Source organism: Pristiophorus japonicus, chromosome Y (assembly GCF_044704955.1).
Source record: "Pristiophorus japonicus isolate sPriJap1 chromosome Y, sPriJap1.hap1, whole genome shotgun sequence".
NCBI lineage: Eukaryota > Metazoa > Chordata > Chondrichthyes > Pristiophoridae > Pristiophorus > Pristiophorus japonicus.
The window spans coordinates 8686712-8709873 of record NC_092011.1 but is presented as its reverse complement, the minus strand read 5'-3'; positions in this window follow the sequence as shown (position 1 = coordinate 8709873).

Below are 23162 nucleotides of genomic sequence, written 5' to 3'. Positions count from 1 at the left end.
GTGTAAGGCTTACTGTACAGGGTCCCTGTATATTCATGGTAAGGAACAGTGTACATGTCCCTGTGTATTCAGGGTAAGGGTTACTGTACAGGGTACCTGTGTATTCAGGGTAAGGGTTATTGTACAGGATCCCTGTGTATTCAGGGTAAGGGTTACGGTACAGGAAACCTGTGTATTCACGGTAAGGGTCACTGTACAGTGTCTCCGTGTATTCAGGGTAAGGGTTATTGTACAGGGTCCCTGTCTATTCAGGGTAAGGGTTACTGTACAGGGTCCCTGTGTATTCAGGGTAAGGATCACTGTACAGGAGCCCTGTGTATTCAGGGTAAGGTCACCGTACAGGGTCCCTGTGTATTCAGGGTAAGGGTTACTGTACAGGGTCCCTATATATTCAGGGTAAGGGTTACTGTACAGGGTCCCTGTATATTCATGGTAAGGAACACTGTACAGTGTCCATGTGTATTCAGGGTAAGGGTTACTGTACAGGGTACCTGTGTATTCAGGGTAAGTGTTATTGTACAGGATCCCTGTGTATTCAGGGTTAGGGTCACTATACAGGGTCCCTGTGTATTCACGGTAAGGATTATTGTACAGGATCCCTGTGTATTCAGGGTAAGGGTAACGGTACAGGGACCCTGTGTATTCAGGGTAAGGGCTATTATATAGGATCCCTGTGTATTCAGGGTAAGGGTTACGGTATAGGGACTCTGTGTATTCAGGGTAAGGGTCAGTGTACAAGATCCCAGTCTTTTCAGCGTAAGTGTTACTGTACAGGATCCCTGTGTATTCAGGGTAAGTGTCACTGTACAGGGTCCCTGTGTATTCAGGGTAAGAGTCACTGTACAGCTCCCTGTGTATTCAGGGTAAGGGTTACTGTACAGGAACCCTGTGTATTCAGGGTAAGTGTCACTGTACAGTGTCCCTGTGTATTCAGGGTAAGGTTCACTGACCAGATCCCAGTGTATTCAGGGTAAGGGTCGCTTACATGGTCCCTGTGTATTCAGGTTAAGTGTCACTGTACAGGGTCCCTGTGTTTTCAGGGTAAGGGTTACTGTACAGGGTCCCTGTGTATTCAGGGTAAGGGTTATTGTACAGGATACCTGTTTATTCAGGGTAAGGGTCACTGTACAGGGTCCCTGTCTATTCAGGGTAAGGGTTACTGTACTGGGTCCCTGTGTATTCAGGGTAAGGGCTATTGTACACGATCCTTGTGTATTCAGGGTAAGGGTCACTGTACAGGGTCCATGTGTATTCAGGGTAAGGGTTATTGTACAGGATCCCTGTTTATTCAGGGTAAGGGTCACTGTACAGTGTCCCTGTCTATTCAGGGTAAGGGTTACTGTACTGGGTCCCTGTTTATTCAGGGTAAGGGCTATTGTACACGATCCTTGTGTATTCAGGGTAAGGGTCACTGTACAGTGTCCATGTGTATTCAGGGTAAGGTTTATTGTACAGGATCCCTGTGTATTCAGGGTAAGGGCCACTGTACAGGGTCCCTGTAAATTCAGGGTAAGGGTTACTGTACAGGGTCCCTGTGTATTCAGTGTAAGGGTCACTGTACAGGGTCCCTGTGTATTCAGGGTAAGGGTTACTGTAAAGGGTCCCTGTTTATTCAGGGTAAGGTTTATTGTACATGATCCCTGTGTATTCAGGGTAAGGGTTACTGTAAAGGGTCCCTGTGTATTCAGGACAAGGGTCAGTGTACAGGGTCCCTGTGTATTCAGGGTAAGGGTTACTGTACAGGGACCCTGTGTATTCAGGGTAAGTGTCACTGTACAGTGTCCCTGTGTATTCAGGGTAAGGGTCACTGAACAAATCCCTGTGTATTCAGGGTAAGGGTTACTGTAAAGGGTCCCTGTGTATTTTGGAAAAGGGTCAGTGTACAGGGTCCCTGTGTATTCAGGGTAAGGGTTACTGTACAGGGTCCCTGTGTATTCAGGGTAAGGGTTATTGTACAGGATCCCTGTGTATTCAGGTTAAGGTCACTGTACAGGGTCCCTCTGTATTCAGGGTAAGGGTCACTGTACAGGATCCCTGTGCATTCAGCGTAAGGGTTACTGTACATGGTCCCTGTGTATTCAGGGTAAGTCTCACTGTAAAGGGACCCTGTGTATTCAGGGTAAGGGTCACTGTACAGGTCCCTGTGTATGCAGGGTGAGGGTTACTGTACAGGGTCCCTGTGTATTCAGGGTAAGGGTCACTCTACAGGTCCCTGTGTATTCAGGGTAAGGGTTACTTTACAGGGTCTCTGTGTATTCAGGGTAAGGGTCACTTACAGGAACCCTGTGTATTCAGGGTAAGGGTTACGGTACAGGGAACCTGTGTATTCACGGTTAGGATCACTGTACAGTGTCCCTGTGTATTCAGGGTAAAGGTTATTGTACAGGGTCCCTGTCTATTCAAGGTAAGGGTTACTGTACAGGTTCCCTGTGTATTCAGGGTAAGGTTTACTGTACAGAGTCCCTGTGTATTCAGGGTAAGGATCACTGTACAGGATCCCTGTGTATTCTGGGTAAGGATCATTGTACAGGGTCCCTGTGTATTCAGGGTAAGGATTACTGTACAGGGTACCTATGTATTCAGTGTAAGGGTTACTGTAAAGGGTCCCTGTATATTCATGGTAAGGAACAGTGTACAGTGTCCCTGTGTATTCAGGTTAAGTGTCACTGTACAGGGTCCCTGTGTTTTCAGGGTAACGGTTACTCTACAAGGTCCCTGTGTATTCAGGGTAAGGGTTATTGTACAGGATCCCTGTTTATTCAGGGTAAGGGTCAGTGTACAGGGTCCCTGTGTATTCAGGGTAAGGGTTACTGTACTGGGTCCCTGTGTATTCAGGGTAAGGGCTATTGTACACGATACTTGTGTATTCAGGGTAAGGGTCTCTGTACAGTGTCCCTGTGTATTCAGGGTAAGGGTTATTGTACAGGATCCCTGTGTATTCAGGGTAAGGGTCACTGTACAGGGTCCCTGTGAATTCAGGGTAAGGGTTACTGTACAGGGTCCCTGTATATTCAGGGTAAGGGTCACTGTACAGGGTCCCTGTGCATTCAGCGTAAGGGTTACTGTACAGGGTCCCTGAGTATTCAAGGTAAGTCTCATTGTACAGGGACCCTGTGTATTCAGGGTAAGGGTCACTGTACAGGTACCTGTGTATGCAGGGTGAGGGTTACTGTACAGGGTCCCTGTGTATTCAGGGTAAGGGTCACTGTACAGGTCCCTGTGTATTCAGGGTAAGGGTTACTTTACAGGGTCTCTGTGTATTCAGGGTAAGGGTCGCTTACAGGAACCCTGTGTATTCAGGGTAAGGGTTACGGTACAGGGAACCTGTATATTCACGGTAAGGGTCACTGTACAGTGTCCCTGTGTATTCAGGGTAATGGTTATTGTACAGGGTCCCTGTCTATTCAAGGTAAGAGTTACTGTACAGGTTCCCTGTGTATTCAGGGTAAGGTTTACTGTACAGAGTCCCTGTGTATTCAGGGTAAGGATCACTGTACAGGATCCCTGTGTATTCAGGGTAAGGGTCACTGTACAGGGTCCCTGTGTATTCAGGGTAAGGATTACTGTACAGGGTCCCTATGTATTCAGTGTAAGGCTTACTGTACAGGGTCCCTGTATATTCATGGTAAGGAACAGTGTACATGTCCCTGTGTATTCAGGGTAAGGGTTACTGTACAGGGTACCTGTGTATTCAGGGTAAGGGTTATTGTACAGGATCCCTGTGTATTCAGGGTAAGGGTTACGGTACAGGAAACCTGTGTATTCACGGTAAGGGTCACTGTACAGTGTCTCCGTGTATTCAGGGTAAGGGTTATTGTACAGGGTCCCTGTCTATTCAGGGTAAGGGTTACTGTACAGGGTCCCTGTGTATTCAGGGTAAGGTTTACTGTACAGAGTCCCTGTGTATTCAGGGTAAGGATCACTGTACAGGAGCCCTGTGTATTCAGGGTAAGGTCACTGTACAGGGTCCCTGTGTATTCAGGGTAAGGGTTACTGTACAGAGTCCCTATATATTCAGGGTAAGGGTTACTGTACAGGGTCCCTGTATATTCATGGTAAGGAACACTGTACAGTGTCCATGTGTATTCAGGGTAAGGGTTACTGTACAGGGTACCTGTGTATTCAGGGTAAGGGTTATTGTACAGGATCCCTGTTTATTCATGGTAAGGGTCACTGTAAAGGGTCCCTGTCTATTCAGGGTAAGGTTTACTGTACAGGGTCCCTGTGTATTCAGGGTAAGGGTCACTGTACAGGGTCCCTGTGTATTCAGGGTAAGGGTTATTGTACAGGGACCCTGTGTATTCAGGGTAAGGTTCGCTTACAGGGTCCCTGTGTATTCAGGTTAAGTGTCACTGTACAGGGTCCCTGTGTTTTCAGGGTAAGGGTTACTGTACAGGGTCCCTGTGTATTCAGGGTAAGGGATATTGTACAGGATCCCTGTTTATTCAGGGTAAGGGTCACTGTACACGATCCTTGTGTATTCAGGGTAAGGGTCACTGTACAGGGTCCCTGTGTATTCAGGGTAAGGGCTATTGTACACGATCCTTGTGTATTCAGGGTAAGGGTCACTGTACAGTGTCCCTGTGTATTCAGGGTAAGGGTTACAGTACAGTGTCCCTGTGTATTCAGGGTAAGGGTTATTGTACAGGATCCCTGTGTATTCAGGGTTAGGGTCACTATACAGGGTCCCTGTGTATTCACGGTAAGGATTATTGTACAGGATCCCTGTGTATTCAGGGTAAGGGTAACGGTACAGGGACCCTGTGTATTCAGGGTAAGGGCTATTATATAGGATCCCTGTGTATTCAGGGTAAGTGTTACGGTATAGGGACCCTGTGTATTCAGGGTAAGGGTCAGTGTACAAGATCCCAGTCTTTTCAGCGTAAGTGTTACTGTACAGGGTCCCTGTGTATTCAGGGTAAGTGTCACTGTACAGGGTCCCTGTGTATTCAGGGTAAGAGTCACTGTACAGCTCCCTGTGTATTCAGGGTAAGGGTTACTGTACAGGAACCCTGTGTATTCAGGGTAAGTGTCACTGTACAGTGTCCCTGTGTATTCAGGGTAAGGTTCACTGACCAGATCCCAGTGTATTCAGGGTAAGGGTCGCTTACAGGGTCCCTGTGTATTCAGGTTAAGTGTCACTGTACAGGGTCCCTGTGTTTTCAGGGTAAGGGTTACTGTACAGGGTCCCTGTGTATTCAGGGTAAGGGTTATTGTACAGGATACCTGTTTATTCAGGGTAAGGGTCACTGTACAGGGTCTCTGTCTATTCAGGGTAAGGGTTACTGTACTGGGTCCCTGTGTATTCAGGGTAAGGGCTATTGTACACGATCCTTGTGTATTCAGGGTAAGGGTCACTGTACAGGGTCCCTGTGTATTCAGGGTAAGGGTTATTGTACAGGATGCCTGTTTATTCAGGGTAAGGGTCACTGTACAGGGTCCCTGTCTATTCAGGGTAAGGGTTACTGTACTGGGTCCCTGTTTATTCAGGGTAAGGGCTATTGTACACGATCCTTGTGTATTCAGGGTAAGGGTCACTGTACAGTGTCCATTTGTATTCAGGGTAAGGGTTACTGTACAGGGTCCCTATGTATTCAGGGTAAGGGTTACTGTACAGTGTCCCTGTATATTCATGGTAAGGAACACTGTACAGTTCCCTGTGTACTCAGGGTAAGGGTTACTGTACAGGGTACCTGTGTATTCAGGGTAAGGGTTATTGTACAGGATCCCTGTTTATTCATGGTAAGGGTCACTGTAAAGGGTCCCTGTGTATTCAGGGTAAGGGTTACTGTACTGGGTCCCTGTGTATTCAGGGTAAGGGCTATTGTACACGATTCTTGATTATTCAGGGTAAGGGTCACTGTACAGGGTCCCTGTGTATTCATGGTAAGGGTTATTGTACAGGATCCCTGTGTATTCAGGGTAAGGGTCACTGTACAGGGTCCCTGTGTATTCAGGGTAAGGGTTATTGTACAGGGTCCCTGTGTATTAAGGGTAAGGTTCGCTTACAGGGTCCCTGTGTATTCAGGTTAAGTGTCACTATACAGGGTCCCTGTGTTTTCAGGGTAAGGGTTACTCTACAGGGTCCCTGTGTATTCAGGGTAAGGGTTATTGTACAGGATCCCTGTTTATTCAGGGTAAGGGTCACTGTACAGGGTCCCTGTCTATTCAGGGTAAGGCTTACTGTATTGGGTCCCTATGTATTCAGGGTAAGGGCTATTGTACACGATCCTTGTGCATTCAGGGTAAGGGTCACTGTACAGTGTCCCTGTGTATTCAGGGTAAGGGTTATTGTAGAGGATCCCTGTGTATTCAGGGTAAGGGTCACTGTACAGGGTCCCTGTGAATTCAGGGTAAGGGTTACTGTACAGGGTCCCTGTATATTCAGTGTAAGGGTCACTGTACAGGGTCCCTGTGCATTCAGCGTAAGGGTTACTGTACAGGGTCCCTGTGTATTCAGGGTAAGTCTCACTGTACAGGGACCCTGTGTATTCAGGGTAAGGGTCACTGTACAGGTCCCTGTGTATGCAGGGTGAGGGTTACTGTACAGGGTCCCTGTGTATTCAGGGTAAGGGTCACTGTACAGGTCCCTGTGTATTCAGGGTAAGGGTTACTTTACAGGGTCTCTGTGTATTCAGGGTAAGGGTCGCTTACAGGAACCCTGTGTATTCAGGGTAAGGGTTACGGTACAGGGAAACTGTATATTCACGGTAAGGGTCACTGTACAGTGTCCCAGTGTATTCAGGGTAATGGTTATTGTACAGGGTCCCTGTCTATTCAAGGTAAGAGTTACTGTACAGGTTCCCTGTGTATTCAGGGTAAGGTTTACTGTACAGAGTCCCTGTGTATTCAGGGTAAGGATCACTGTACAGAATCCCTGTGTATTCAGGGTAAGGGTCACTGTACAGGGTCCCTGTGTATTCAGGGTAAGGATTACTGTACAGGGTCCCTATGTATTCAGTGTAAGGCTTACTGTACAGGGTCCCTGTATATTCATGGTAAGGAACAGTGTACAGTGTCCCTGTGTATTCAGGGTAAGGGTTACTTTACAGGGTACCTGTGTATTCAGGGTAAGGGTTATTGTACAGGATCCCTGTGTATTCAGGGTAAGGGTTACGGTACAGGAAACCTGTGTATTCACGGTAAGGGTCACTGTACAGTGTCTCCGTGTATTCAGGGTAAGGGTTATTGTACAGGGTCCCTGTCTATTCAGGGTAAGGGTTACTGTACAGGGTCCCTGTGTATTCAGGGTAAGGTTTACTGTACAGAGTCCCTGTGTATTCAGGGTAAGGATCACTGTACAGGAGCCCTGTGTATTCAGGGTAAGGTCACTGTACAGGGTCCCTGTGTATTCAGGGTAAGGGTTACTGTACAGGGTCCCTATGTATTCAGGGTAAGGGTTACTGTACAGGGTCCCTGTATATTCATGGTAAGGAACACTGTACAGTGTCCCTGTGTATTCAGGGTAAGGGTTACTCGACAGGGTACCTGTGTATTCAGGGTAAGGGTTATTGTACAGGATCCCTGTTTATTCATGGTAAGGGTCACTGTAAAGGGTCCCTGTCTATTCAGGGTAAGGTTTACTGTACTGGGTCCCTGTGTATTCAGGGTAAGGGCTATTGTACACGATTCTTGAGTATTCAGGATAAGGGTCACTGTACAGGGTCCCTGTGTATTCATGGTAAGGGTTATTGTACAGGATCCCTGTGTATTCAGGGTAAGGATCACTGTACAGGGTCCCTGTGTATTCAGGGTAAGGGTTATTGTACAGGGACCCTGTGTATTCAGGGTAAGGGTCGCTTACAGGGTCCCTGTGTATTCAGGTTAAGTGTCACTGTACAGGGTCCCTGTGTTTTCAGGGTAAGGTTTACTGTACAGGGTCCCTTTGTATTCAGGGTAAGGGTTATTGTACTGGATCCCTGTTTATTCAGGGTAAGGTTCACTATACAGGGTCCCTGTCTATTCAGGGTAAGGGTTACTGTACTGGGTCCCTGTGTATTCAGGGTAAGGGCTATTGTACACGATCCTTGTGTATTCAGGGTAAGGGTCACTGTACAGGGTCCCTGTGTATTCAGGGTAAGGGTTATTGTACAGGATCCCTGTTTATTCAGGGTAAGAGTCACTGTACAGAGTCCCTGTCTATTCACGGTAAGGGTTACTGTACTGGGCCCCTGTTTATTCAGGGTAAGGGCTATTGTACACGATCCTTGTGTATTCAGGGTAAGGGTCACTGTACAGTGTCCCTGTGTATTCAGGGTAAGGGTTACAGTACAGTGTCCCTGTGTATTCAGGGTAAGGGTTATTGTACAGGATCCCTGTGTATTCAGGGTTAGGGTCACTATACAGGGTCCCTGTGTATTCACGGTAAGGATTATTGTACAGGATCCCTGTGTATTCAGGGTAAGGGTAACGGTACAGGGACCCTGTGTATTCAGGGTAAGGGCTATTATATAGGATCCCTGTGTATTCAGGGTAAGGGTTACGGTACAGGGACCCTGTGTATTCAGGGTAAGGGTCAGTGTACAAGATCCCAGTCTTTTCAGCGTAAGTGTTACTGTACAGGGTCCCTGTGTATTCAGGGTAAGTGTCACTGTACAGGGTCCCTGTGTATTCAGGGTAAGAGTCACTGTACAGCTCCCTGTGTATTCAGGGTAAGGGTTACTGTACAGGAACCCTGTGTATTCAGGGTAAGTGTCACTGTACAGTGTCCCTGTGTATTCAGGGTAAGGTTCACTGACCAGATCCCAGTGTATTCAGGGTAAGGGTCGCTTACAGGGTCCCTGTGTATTCAGGTTAAGTGTCACTGTACAGGGTCCCTGTGTTTTCAGGGTAAGGGTTACTGTACTGGGTCCCTGTGTATTCAGGGTAAGGGCTATTGTACACGATCCTTGTGTATTCAGGGTAAGGGTCACTGTACAGGGTCCCTGTGTATTCAGGGTAAGGGTTATTGTACAGGATCCCTGTTTATTCAGGGTAAGGGTCACTGTACAGGGTCCCTGTCTATTCAGGGTAAGGGTTACTGTACTGGGTCCCTGTTTATTCAGGGTAAGGGCTATTGTACACGATCCTTGTGTATTCAGGGTAAGGGTCACTGTACAGTGTCCATGTGTATTCAGGGTAAGGGTTATTGTACAGGATCCCTGTGTATTCAGGGTAAGGGTCACTGTACAGTGTCCCTGTAAATTCAGGGTAAGGGTTATTGTACAGGGTCCCTGTGTATTCAGGGTAAGGGTCACTGTACAGGGTCCCTGTGTATTCAGGGTAAGCGTTACTGTAAAGGGTCCCTGTGTATTCAGGATAAGGTTTATTGTACAGGATCACTGTGTATTCAGGGTAAGGGTTACTGTAAAGGGTCCCTGTGTATTCAGGACAAGGGTCAGTGTACAGGGTCCCTGTGTATTCAGGGTAATGGTTACTGAACAGGGTCCCTGTGTATTCAGGGTAAGGGTTATTGTACAGGATCCCTGTGTATTCAGGTAAGGTCACTGTACAGGGTCCCTCTGTATTCAGGGTAAGGATCACTGTACAGGATCCCTGTGCATTCAGCGTAAGGGTTACTGTACAGGGTCCCTGTGTATTCAGGGTAAGTTTCACTGTACAGGTCCCTGTGTATTCAGGGTAAGGGTCACTGTAGAGGTCCCTGTGTATGCAGGGTGAGGGTTACTGTACAGGTTCCCTGTGTATTCAGCGTAAGTGTCACTGTATAGGGTCCCTGTGTATTCAGGGTAAGGGTCACTGTACAGGTCCCTGTGTATTCAGGATAAGGATTACTTTACATGGTCCCTGTGTATTCAGGGTAAGGGTCGCTTACAGGATCCCTGTGTATTCAGGGTAAGGGTTACGGTACAGGGAATCTGTGTATTCACGGTAAGGGTCACTGTACAGTGTCTCCGTGTATTCAGGGTAAGGGTTATTGTACAGGGTCCCTGTCTATTCAGGGTAAGGGTTACTGTACAGGGTCCCTGTGTATTCAGGGCAAGGTTTACTGTACAGAGTTCCTGTGTATTCAGGGTAAGGATCACTGTACAGGATCCCTGTGTCTTCAGGGTAAGGTCACTGTACAGGGTCCCTGTGTATTCAGGGTAAGGATTACTGTACAGGGTCCCTATGTATTCAGGGTAAGGGTTACTGTACAGGGTCCCTGTATATTCATGGTAAGGAACACTGTACAGTGTCCCTGTGTATTCAGGGTAAGGGTTACTGTACAGGGTACCTGTGTATTCAGGGTAAGGGTTATTGTACAGTATCCCTGTGTATTCAGGGTTAGGGTCACTGTACAGGGTCCCTGTGTATTCAGGGTAAGGGTTATTGTTCAGGATCCCTGTATATTCAGGGTAAGGGTCACTGTACAGGGTCCCTGTGTATTCAGGGTAAGGATTACTGTACAGGGTCCCTGTTTATTCAGCGTAAGGGCTATTGTACAGGATCCCTGTGTATTCAGGGTAAGGGTTAAGGTACAGGGTCCCTGTGTATTCAGGGTAAGAGTCACTGTACAGCTCCCTGTGTATTCAGGGTAAGGGTTACTGTACAGGAACCCTGTGTATTCAGGGTAAGTGTCACTGTACAGTGTCCCTGTGTATTCAGGGTAAGGTTCACTGACCAGATCCCAGTGTATTCAGGGTAAGGGTCGCTTACAGGGTCCCTGTGTATTCAGGTTAAGTGTCACTGTACAGGGTCCCTGTGTTTTCAGGGTAAGGGTTACTGTACTGGGTCCCTGTGTATTCAGGGTAAGGGCTATTGTACAGGATCCCTGTGTATTCAGGGTAAGGGTTACTGTAAAGGTTCCCTGTGTATTCAGGACAAGGGTCAGTGTACAGGGTCCCTGTGTATTCAGGGTAATGGTTACTGAACAGGGTCCCTGTGTATTCAGGGTAAGGGTTATTGTACAGGATCCCTGTGTATTCAGGTAAGGTCACTGTACAGGGTCCCTCTGTATTCAGGGTAAGGATCACTGTACAGGATCCCTGTGCATTCAGCGTAAGGGTTACTGTACAGGGTCCCTGTGTATTCAGGGTAAGTCTCACTGTACAGGTCCCTGTGTATTCAGGGTAAGGGTCACTGTACAGGTCCCTGTGTATGCAGGGTGAGGGTTACTGTACAGGTTCCCTGTGTATTCAGCGTAAGTGTCACTGTATAGGGTCCCTGTGTATTCAGGGTAAGGGTCACTGTACAGGTCCCTGTGTATTCAGGATAAGGATTACTTTACATGGTCCCTGTGTATTCAGGGTAAGGGTCGCTTACAGGATCCCTGTGTATTCAGGGTAAGGGTTACGGTACAGGGAATCTGTGTATTCACGGTAAGGGTCACTGTACAGTGTCCCTGTGTATTCAGGGTAAGGGTTATTGTACAGGGAACCTGTCTATTCAAGGTAAGGGTTACTGTACAGGTTCCCTGTGTATTCAGGGTAAGGTTTACTGTACAGAGTCCATGTGTATTCAGGGTAAGGATCACTGTACAGGATCCCTGTGTATTCAGAGTAAGGGTCACTGTACAGGGTCCCTGTGTATTCAGGGTAAGGATTACTGTACAGGATCCCTATGTATTCAGGGTAAGGGTTACTGTACAGGGTCCCTGTATATTCATGGTAAGGAACACTGTACAGTGTCCCTGTGTATTCAGGGTAAGGGTTACTGTACAGGGTACCTGTGTATTCAGGGTAAGGGTTATTGTACAGGATCCCTGTGTATTCAGGGTAAGGGTTACGGTACAGGAAACCTGTGTATTCACGGTAAGGGTCACTGTACAGTGTCTCCGTGTATTCAGGGTAAGGGTTATTGTACAGGGTCCCTGTCTATTCAGGGTAAGGGTTACTGTACAGGGTCCCTGTGTATTCAGGGCAAGGTTTACTGTACAGAGTCCCTGTGTATGCAGGGTAAGGATCACTGTACAGGATCCCTGTGTCTTCAGGGTAAGGTCACTGTACAGGGTCCCTGTGTATTCAGGGTAAGGATTACTGTAAAGGGTCCCTACGTATTCAGGGTAAGGGTTACTGTACAGGGTCCCTGTATATTCATGGTAAGGAACACTGTACAGTGTCCCTGTGTATTCAGGGTAAGGGTTACTGTACAGGGTACCTGTGTATTCAGGGTAAGGGTTATTGTACAGTATCCCTGTGTATTCAGGGTTAGGGTCACTGTACAGGGTCCCTGTGTATTCAGGGTAAGGGTTATTGTTCAGGATCCCTGTGTATTCAGGGTAAGGGTCACTGTACAGGGTCCCTGTGTATTCAGGGTAAGGATTACTGTACAGGGTCCCTGTTTATTCAGCGTAAGGGCTATTGTACAGGATCCCTGTGTATTCAGGGTAAGGGTTAAGGTACAGGGACCCTGTGTATTCAGGGTAAGGGTCACTGTACAGTGTCCCTGTGTAGTCCGGGTAAGGGTTATTGTACAGGGTCCCTGTGTATTCAGGGTAAGGGTTACTGTACAGGGACCCTGTGTATTCAGGGTAAGGTTTACTGTACAGAGTCCCTGTGTATTCAGGGTAAGGGTTACTGCACAGGGTCCATGTGTATTCAGGGTAAGGGTTACTGTACAGAGTCGCTGTGTATTCAGGGTAAGGTTTACTGTACAGGGTCCCTGTGTATTCAGGGTATGGGTTACTGTACACGGTCCCTGTGTATTCAGGGTAAGTGACAGTGTACAGTGTCCCTGTGTATTCAGGGTAAGGGTTACTGTACAGGGTCCCTGTGTATTCAGGGTAAGGGTCACTGTACAGGATCCCTGTTTATTCAGGGTTAGAGTCACTGTACAGGGTCCCTGTGTATTCAGGGTATGGGTTACTGTAAAGTGTCCGTGTGTATTCAGGGTAAGGGTTAATGTAAACGGTCCCTGTATATTCAGGGTAAGGATCACTGTACAGGGTCCCTGTGTATTCAGGGTAAGGGTCACTGTACATGGTACCTGTGTATTCAGGGTTAGGGTCACTTTACTGTGTACCTGTGTATTCAGGGTTAGGGTCACTGTACAGGGTCCCTCTGTATTCAGGGTAAGGGTTACTGTACAGGGTCCCTGTGTATTCAGGGTAAGGGTTATTGTACAGGATTCCTGTGTATTCAGGGTAAGGGTTACTGTACAGGGTCCCTGTGTATTCAGGGTAAGTGTCACTGTACAGGGTCCCTGTGTATTCAGGGTAAGGTTTATTGTACAGGATCCCTGTGTATTCAGGGTAAGGGTTACTGTAAAGCGTCCCTGTGTATTCAGGAAAAGGGTCAGTGTACAGGGTCCCTGTGTATTCAGGGTAAGGGTTACTGTACAGGGTCCCTGTGTATTCAGGGTAAGGGTTATTGTACAGGATCCCTGTGTATTCAGGGTAAGGGTCACTGTACAGGGTCCCTCTATATTCAGGGTAAGGATCACTGTACAGGATCCCTGTGCATTCAGCGTAAGGGTTACTGTACAGGGTCCCTGTGTATTCAGGGTAGGTCTCACTGTACTGGGTCCCTGTGTATTCAGGGTAAGGGCTATTGTACACGATCCTTGAGTATTCAGGGTAAGGGTCACTGTACAGGGTCCCTGTGTATTCATGGTAAGGGTTATTGTACAGGATCCCTGTGTATTCAGGGTAAGGGTCACTGTACAGGGTCTCTGCTTATTCAGGGTAAGGGTTATTGTACAGGGTCCCTGTGTATTCAGGGTAAGGGTCGCTTACAGGGTCTCTGTATATTCAGGTTAAGTGTCACTGTACAGGGTCCCTGTCTTTTCAGTGTAAGGGTTACTGTACAGGGTTCCTGTGTATTCAGGGTAAGAGTTATTGTACAGGATCCCTGTTTATTCAGGGTAAGGGTCACTGTACAGGGTCCCTGTCTATTCAGGGTAAGGGTTACTGTACTGGGTCCCTGTGTATTCAGGGTAAGGGCTATTGTACACGATCCTTGTGTATTCAGGGTAAGGGTCACGGTACAGGGTCCCTGTGTATTCAGGGTAAGGGTTATTGTACAGGATCCCTCTGTATTCAGGGTAAGGGTCACTGTACAGGGTCCCTGTGTATTCAGGGTAAGGGTTACTGTACAGGGTCCCTGTGTATTCAGGGTAAGGGTCACTGTACAGGGTCCCTGTGTATTCAGGGTAAGGGTTACTGTAAAGGTTCCCTGTGTATTCAGGGTAAGGTTTATTGTACAGGATTCCCGTGTATTCAGGGTAAGGGTTACTGTAAAGGGTCCCTGTGTATTCAGGAAAAGGGTCAGTGTACAGTGTCCCTGTTTAATCAGGGTAAGGGTTTCTGTACAGTGTCCCTGTTTATTCAGGGTAAGGGTCACTGTACAGGGTCCCTGTGTATTCAGGGAAAGGCTTACTGTACAGGGTCCCTGTGTATTCAGGATAAGGATCACTTTACTGGGTACCTGTGTATTCAGGGTTAGGGTCACTTTACAGGGTCCCTCTGTATTCAGGGTAAGGGTTACTGTACAGGGTCCCTGTGTATTCAGGGTAAGGGTTATTGTACAGGATTCCTGTGTATTCAGGGTAAGGGTTACTGTACAGGGTCCCTGTGTATTCAGGGTAAGTGTCACTGTACAGGGTCCCTGTGTATTCAGGGTAAGGTTCACTGTACAGGTCCCTGTGTATGCAGGGTGAGAGTTACTTTACAGGGTCCCTGTGTATTTAGGGTAACTGTCACTGTACAGGGTCCCTGTGTATTCAGGTTAAGTGTCACTGTACAGTGTCCCTGTGTATTCAGTGTAAGTGTCACAGTACAGGTCCCTGTGTATTCAAGGTAATGGTCACTGTACAGGGTCCCTGTGTATTCAGGGTAAAGGTCGCTTACAGGGTCCCTGTGTATTCAGGTTAAGTGACACTGTACAGGGTCCCTGTGTATTCAGGGTTAGGGTCACTGCACAGCGTACCTGTGTATTCAGGGTAAGGGTTACTGTACAGGGACCCTGTGTTTTCAGGGTAAGGGTTACTGTAAAGGGTCCCTGTGTACTCAGGGTAAGGGTTATTGTACAGGATCCCTGTTTATTCAGGGTAAGGGTCACTGTACTCAGTCCCTGTGTATAAAGGGTAAGGCCTATTGTACACGATCCTTGTGTATTCAGGGTAAGGGTCACTGTACAGGGTCCCTTTTTATTCAGGGTAAGGGTTATTTTACAGGATCCCTGTTTATTCAGTGTAAGGGTCACTGTACAGGATCCCTGTCTATTCAGGGTAAGGGTTACTGTACTGGGTCCCTGTTTATTCAGGGTAAGGGCTATTGTACACGATCCTTGAGTATTCAGGGTAAGGGTCACTGTACAGGGTCCCTGTGTATTCATGGTAAGGGTTATTGTGCAGGATCCCTGTGTATTCAGGGTATGGGTCACTGTACAGGGTCCCTGTGTATTCAGGGTCAGGGTTATTGTACAGGGACCCTGTGTATTCAGGGTAAGTGTCGCTTACAGGGTCCCTGTGTATTCAGGTTAAGTGTCACTGTAAAGGGTCCCTGTGTTTTCAGGGTAAGGGTTACTGTACAGGGTCCCTGTTTATTCAGGGTAAGGGTTATTGTACAGGATCCCTGTTTATTCAGGGTAAAGGTCACTGTACAGGGTCCCTGTCTATTCAGGGTAAGGGTTACTGTACTGGGTCCCTGTGTATTCAGGGTAAGGGCTATTGTACACGATCCTTGTGTATTCAGGGTAAGGGTCACTGTACAGGGTCCCTGTGTATTCAGGGTAAGGGTTATTGTACAGGATCCCTGTTTATTCAGGGTAAGGGTCACTGTACAGGGTCCCTGTCTAGTCAGGGTAAGGGTTACTGTACTGGGTCCCTGTGTATTCAGGCTAAGGGCTATAGTACACGATCCTTGTGTATTCAGGGTAAGGGTCACTGTACAGTGTCCCTGTGTATTCAGGATAAGGGTTATTGTACAGGATCCCTGTGTATTCAGGGTAAGGGTCACTGTACAGGGTCCCTGTATATTCAGGGTAAGGGTTACTGTACAGTGTCCCTGTATTCAGGGTAAGGGTCACTGTACAGGGTCCCTGTGTATTCAGGGTAAGGATCACTGTAGAGGGTCCCTGTGCATTCAGAGTAAGGGTTACTGTAAAGGGTCCCTGTGTATTCAGGGTAAGGGTTACTGTAAAGGGTCCCTGTGTATTCAGGAAAAGGTTCAGTGTACAGGGTCCCTGTGTATTCAGGGTAAGGGTTACTGTACAGGGTCCCTGTATATTCAGGGTAAGGGTTATTGTACAGGATCCCTGTGTATTCAGGGTAAGGGTCACTGTACAGGGTCCCTCTGTATTCAGGGTAAGGATCACTGTACAGGATCCCTGTGCATTCAGCGTAAGGGTTACTGTACAGCGTCCCTGTGTATTCAGGGTAAGTCTCACTGTACTGGGTCCCTGTGTATTCAGGGTAAGGGCTATTGTACACGATCCTTGAGTATTCAGGGTAAGGGTCACTCTAAAGGGTCCCTGTGTATTCATGGTAAGCGTTATTGTACAGGATCCCTGTGTATTCAGGGTAAGGGTCACTGTACAGGGTCCCTGTGTATTCAGGGTAAGGGTTATTGTACAGGGTCCCTGTGTATTCAGGGTAAGGGTCGCTTACAGGGTCCCTGTGTATTCAGGTTAAGTGTCACTGTACAGGATATCTGTGTTTTCAGGGTAAGGGTTACTGTACAGGGTCCCTGTGTATTCAGGGTAAGGGTTATTGTACATGATCCCTGTTTATTCAGGGTAAGAGTCACTGTATAGGGTCCCTGTCTATTCAGGGTAAGGGTTACTGTACTGGGTCCCTGAGTATTCAGGGTAAGGGCTATTGTACACGATCCTTGTGTATTCAGGGTAAGGGTCACTGTACAGGGTCCCTGTGTATTCAGGGTAAGGGTTATTGTACAGGATGCCTGTTTATTCAGGGTAAGGGTCACTGTACAGGTTGCCTGTCTATTCAGGGTAAGGGTTACTGTACTGGGTCCCTGTGTATTCAGGGTAAGGGCTATTGTACACGATCCTTGTGTATTCAGGGTAAGTGTCACTGTACAATGTCCCTGCGTATTCAGGGTAAGGGTTATTGTACAGGATCCCCGTGTATTCAGGGTAACGGTCACTGTACAGGGTCCCTGTGTATTCAGGGTAAGGGTTACTGTACATAGTCCCTGTGTATTCAGGGTAAGGGTCACTGTACAGGGTCACTGTGTATTCAGGGTAAGGGTTACTGTACATGGTCCCTGTTTATTCAGGGTAAGGGTTATTGTACAGGGTCCCTGTGTATTCAGGGTAAGGGTCGCTTACAGGGTCCCTGTGTATTCAGGTTAAGTGTCACTATACAGGGTCCCTGTCTTTTCAGTGTAAGGGTTATTGTACAGGGTCCCTGTGTATTCAGGGTAAGGGTTATTGTACAGGATCCCTGTTTATTCAGGGTAAGGGTCACTGTACAGGGTCCCTGTCTATTCAGGGTAAGGGTTACTGTACTGGGTCCCTGTGTATTCAGGGTAAGGGCTATTGTACACGATCCTTGTGTATTCAGGGTAAGGGTCACGGTACAGGGTCCCTGTGTATTCAGGGTAAGGGTTATTGTACAGGATCCCTGTTTATTCAGGGTAAGGGTCACTGTACAGGGTCCCTGTCTATTCAGGGTAAGGGTTACTGTACTGGGTCCCTGTTTATTCAGGGTAAGGGCTATTGTACACGATCCTTGTGTATTCAGGGTAAGGGTCACTGTACAGTGTCCCTGTGTATTCAGGGTAAGGGTTATTGTACAGGATCCCTGTGTATTCAGGGTAAGGGTCACTGTACAGGGTCCCTGTGTATTCAGGGTAAGGGTTACTGTACAGGGTCCCTGTGTATTCAGGGTAAGGGTCACTGTACAGGGTCCCTGTGTATACAGGGTAAGGGTTACTGTGAAGGGTCCCTGTGTATTCAGGGTAAGGTTTATTCTACAGGATCCCTGTGTATTCAGGGTAAGGGTTACTGTAAAGGGTCCCTGTGTATTCAGGAAAAGGGTCAGTGTACAGGGTCCCTGTGTATTCAGGGTAAGGGTTACTGTACAGGGTCCCTGTGTATTCAGGGTAAGGGTAATTGTACAGGATCCCTGTGTATTCAGGGTAAGGGTCACAGTACAGGGTCCCTCTGTATTCAGTGTAAGGATCACTGTACAGGATCTCTGTGCATTCAGCGTAAGGGTTACTGTACAGGGTCCCTGTATATTCAGGGTAAGTCTCACTGTACAGGGTCCCTGTGTATTCAGGGTAAGGGTCACTGTACAGGTCCCTGTGTATGCAGGGTTTGGGTTACTGTACAGGGTCCCTGTGTATTCAGGGTAAGTGTCACTGTACAGGGTCCCTGTGTATTCAGGATAAGGGTCACTGTACAGGTCCCTGTGTATTCAGGGTAAGGGTTACTGTACAGGGTCCCTGTGTATTCAGGGTAAGGGTCGCTTACAGGATCCCTGTGTATTCAGGGTAAGGGTTACGGTACAGGGAACCTGTGTATTCACGGTAAGGGTAACTGTACAGTGTCCCTGTGTATTCAGGGTAAGGGTTATTGTACAGGGTCCCTGTGTATTCAAGGTAAGGGTTAATGTACAGGGTCCCTGTGTATTCAGGGTAAGGTTTACTGTACAGAGTCCCTGTGTATTCAGGGTAAGGATCACTGTACAGGATCAATGTGTATTCAGCGTAAGGGTCACTGTACAGGGTCCCTGTGTATTCAGGGTAAGGGTTACTGTACAGGGTCCCTAATTATTCAGGGTAAGGGTTACTGTACAGGGTCCCTGTATATTCAGGGTAAGGGTTATTGTACAGGATCCCTGTGTATTCAGGGTTAGGGTCACTGTACAGGGTCCCTGTTTATTCAGGGTAAGGGTTATTGTACAGGATCCCTGTGTATTCAGGGTAAGGATACCTGTACAGGGTTCCTGTGTATTCAGGGTAAGGGTTACTGTACAGGGTCCCTGTGTATTCAGCGTAAGGGCTATTGTACAGGATCCCTGTGTATTCAGGGTAAGGTTACCTGTACAGGGTCCCTGTGTATTCAGGGTAAGGGTTACTGTACAGGCTCCCTGTGTATTCAGCGTAAGGGCTATTGTACAGGATCCCTGTGTATTCAGGGTAAGGGTTACGGTACAGCGACCCTGTGTATTCAGGGTAAGGGTTAATGTACAGGGTCCCTGTGTATTCAGGGTAAGGTTTACTGTACAGAGTCCCTGTGTATTCAGGGTAAGGATCACTGTACAGGATCCCTGTGTATTCAGCTTAAGGGTCACTGTACAGGGTCCCTGTATATTCATGGTAAGGAACACTGTACAGTGTCCCTGTGTATTCAGGGTTAGGGTCACTGTACAGGGTCCCTGTGTATTCAGGGTAAGGGTTAATGTACAGGATCCCTGTGTATTCAGGGTAAGGGTCACTGTACAGGGTCCCTGTGTATTCAGGGTAAGAGTTACTGTACAGGGTCCCTGTGTATTCAGCGTAAGGGCTATTGTACAGGATCCCTGTGTATTCAGGGTAAGGGTTACGGTAGAGGGACCCTGTGTATTCAGGGTAAGGGTCACTGTACAGTGTCCCTGTGTAATCCGGGTAACGGTTATTGTACAGGGTCCCTGTGTATTCAGGGTAAGGGTTACTGTACAGGGACCCTGTGTATTCAGGGTAAGGTTTACTGTTCAGAGTCCCTGTGTATTCAGGGTAAGGGTTACTGCACAGGGTCCATGTGTATTCAGGGTAAGGGTTACTGTACAGAGTCGCTGTGTATTCAGGGTAAGGGTTATTGTACAGGGTCCCTGTGTATTCAGGGTATGGGTTACTGTACACGGTCCCTGTGTATTCAGGGTAAGGGTCAGTGAACAGTGTCCCTGTGTAATCAGGGTAAGGGTTACTGTAGAGGGTCCCTGTGTATTCAGGGTAAGAGTTACTGTAAAGGGTACCTGTGTATTCAGGGTGAGGGTTACTGTACACGGTCCCTGTGTATCCAGGGTAAGTGTCAGTGTATAGTGTCCCAGTGTATTCAGGGTAAAGCTTACTGTACAGGGTCCCTGTGTATTCAGGGTAAGGGTAAATGTACAGGGTTCCTGTTTATTCAGGGTTAGGGTCAATGTACAGGGTCCCTGTGTATTCAGGGTATGGGTTACTGTAAAGTGTCCGTGTGTATACAGGGTAAGGGTTAATGTAAAGGGTCCCTGTATATTCAGGGTAAGGATCACTGTACAGGGTCCCTGTGTATTCAGGGTAAGGGTCACTGTACAGGGTACCTGTGTATTCAGGGTTAGGGTCACTGTACAGGGTCCCTGTGTATTCAGGGAAAGGCTTACTGTACAGGGTCCCTGTGTATTCAGGGCAAGGATCACTTTACTGGGTACCTGTGTATTCAGGGTTAGGGTCACTGTACAGGGTCCCTGTGTATTCAGTGTAAGGGTTACTGTACAGGGTCCCTGTCTATTCAGGGTAAGGGTCCCTGTACAGGGTCCCTGTATATTCAGGGTATGGGTCACTTTACAATGTCCCTGTGTATTCATGGTAAGGGTTACTGTACAGGGTCCCTGTATATTCAGGGTATGGGTCACTGTACAGTGTCCCTGTGTATTCATGGTAAGGGTTACAGTACAGGGTCCCTGTTTATTCAGGGTAAGGGTTATTGTACAGGATCCCTGTGTATTCAGGGTTAGGGTCACTATACAGGGTCCCTGTGTATTCAGGGTAAGGGCTATTGGACAGGATCCCTGTGTATTCAGGGTAAGGGTTACGGTACAGGGACCCTGTGTATTCAGGGTAAGGGTCACTGTACAGGTTCCCTGTGTATTCAGCGTAAGGGTTACTGTACAGGGTCTATGTGTATTCAGGTTAAGTGTCACTGTACAGGGTCCCTGTGTATTCAGGGTAAGGGTCACTGTACAGGTCCCTGTGTATTCAGGGTAAGGGTTACTGTACAGGGTCCCTGTGTATTCAGGGTAAGGGTCGCTTACAGGATCCCTGTGTATTCAGGGTAAGGGTTACAGTACAGGGAACCTGTGTATTCACGGTAAGGGTAACTGTACAGTGTCCCTGTGTATTCAGGGTAAGGGTTATTGTACAGGGTCCCTGTGTATTCAAGGTAAGGGTTAATGTACAGGGTCCCTGTGTATTCAGGGTAAGGTTTACTGTACAGAGTCCCTGTGTATTCAGGGTAAGGGTTATTGTACAGGATCCCTGTGTATTCAGGGTTAGGGTCACTGTACAGGGTCCCTGTGTATTCAGGGTAAGGGTTATTGTTCAGGATCCCTGTGTATTCAGGGTAAGGGTCACTGTACAGGGTCCCTGTGTATTCAGGGTAAGGATTACTGTACAGGGTCCCTGTTTATTCAGCGTAAGACTATTGTACAGGATCCCTGTGTATTCAGGGTAAGGGTTAAGGTACAGGGACCCTGTGTATTCAGGGTAAAGGTCACTGTACAGTGTCCCTGTGTAGTCCGGGTAAGGGTTATTGTAAAGGGTCCCTGTGTATTCAGGGTAAGGGTTACTGTACAGGGACCCTGTGTATTCAGGGTAAGGTTTACTGTACAGAGTCCCTGTGTATTCAGGGTAAGGGTTACTGCACAGGGTCCATGTGTATTCAGGGTAAGGGTTACTGTACAGAGTCAACTGTATATTCAGGGTAAGGGTTACTGTACAGGGTCCCTGTGTATTCAGGGTATGGGTTACTGTACACGGTCCCTGTGTATTCAGGGTAAGGGTCAGTGAACAGTGTCCCTGTGTATTCAGGATAAGGGTTACTGTACAGGGTCCCTGTGTATTCAGGGTTAGGGTTACTGTAAAGGGTACCTGTGTATTCAGGGTAAAGGTTACTGTACACGGTCCCTGTGTATTCAGGGTAAGTGACAGTGTACAGTGTCCCTGTGTATTCAGGGTAAGGGTTACTGTACAGGGTCCCTGTGTATTCAGGGTAAGGGTCACTGTACAGGATCCCTGTTTATTCAGGGTTAGAGTCACTGTACAGGGTCCCTGTGTATTCAGGGTATGGGTTACTGTAAAGTGTCCGTGTGTATTCAGGGTAAGGGTTAATGTAAACGGTCCCTGTATATTCAGGGTAAGGATCACTGTACAGGGTCCCTGTGTATTCAGGGTAAGGGTCACTGTACATGGTACCTGTGTATTCAGGGTTAGTGTCACTTTACTGGATAACCTGTGTATTCAGGGTTAGGGTCACTGTACAGGGTCCCTCTGTATTCAGGGTAAGGGTTACTGTACAGGGTCCCTGTGTATTCAGGGTAAGGGTTATTGTACAGGATTCCTGTGTATTCAGGGTAAGGGTTACTGTACAGGGTCCCTGTGTATTCAGGGTAAGTGTCACTGTACAGGGTCCCTGTGTATTCAGGGTAAGGTTTATTGTACAGGATCCCTGTGTATTCAGGGTAAGGTTTACTGTAAAGCGTCCCTGTGTATTCAGGAAAAGGGTCAGTGTACAGGGTCCCTGTGTATTCAGGGTAAGGGTTACTGTACAGGGTCCCTGTGTATTCAGGGTAAGGGTTATTGTACAGGATCCCTGTGTATTCAGGGTAAGGGTCACTGTACAGGGTCCCTCTGTATTCAGGGTAAGGATCACTGTACAGGATCCCTGTGCATTCAGCGTAAGGGTTACTGTACAGGGTCCCTGTGTATTCAGGGTAGGTCTCACTGTACTGGGTCCCTGTGTATTCAGGGTAAGGGCTATTGTACACGATCCTTGAGTATTCAGGGTAAGGGTCACTGTACAGGGTCCCTGTGTATTCATGGTAAGGGTTATTGTACCGGATCCCTGTGTATTCAGGGTAAGGGTCACTGTACAGGGTCTCTGCTTATTCAGGGTAAGGGTTATTGTACAGGGTACCTGTGTATTCAGGGTAAGGGTCGCTTACAGGGTCCCTGTGTATTCAGGTTAAGTGTCACTGTACAGGGTCCCTGTCTTTTCAGTGTAAGGGTTACTGTACAGGATCCCTGTGTATTCAGGGTAAGGGTTATTGTACAGGATCCCTGTGTATTCAGGGTAAGGGTCACTGTACAGGGTCCCTGTGTATTCAGGGTAAGGGTTACTGTACAGGGTCCCTGTGTATTCAGGGTAAGGGTTACTGTACAGGGTCCCTGTGTATTCAGGGTAAGGGTCACTGTACAGGGTCCCTGTGTATTCAGGGTAAGGGTTACTGTAAAGGTTCCCTGTGTATTCAGGGTAAGGTTTATTGTACAGGATCCCTGTGTATTCAGGGTAAGGGTTACTCTAAAGGGTCCCTGTGTATTCAGG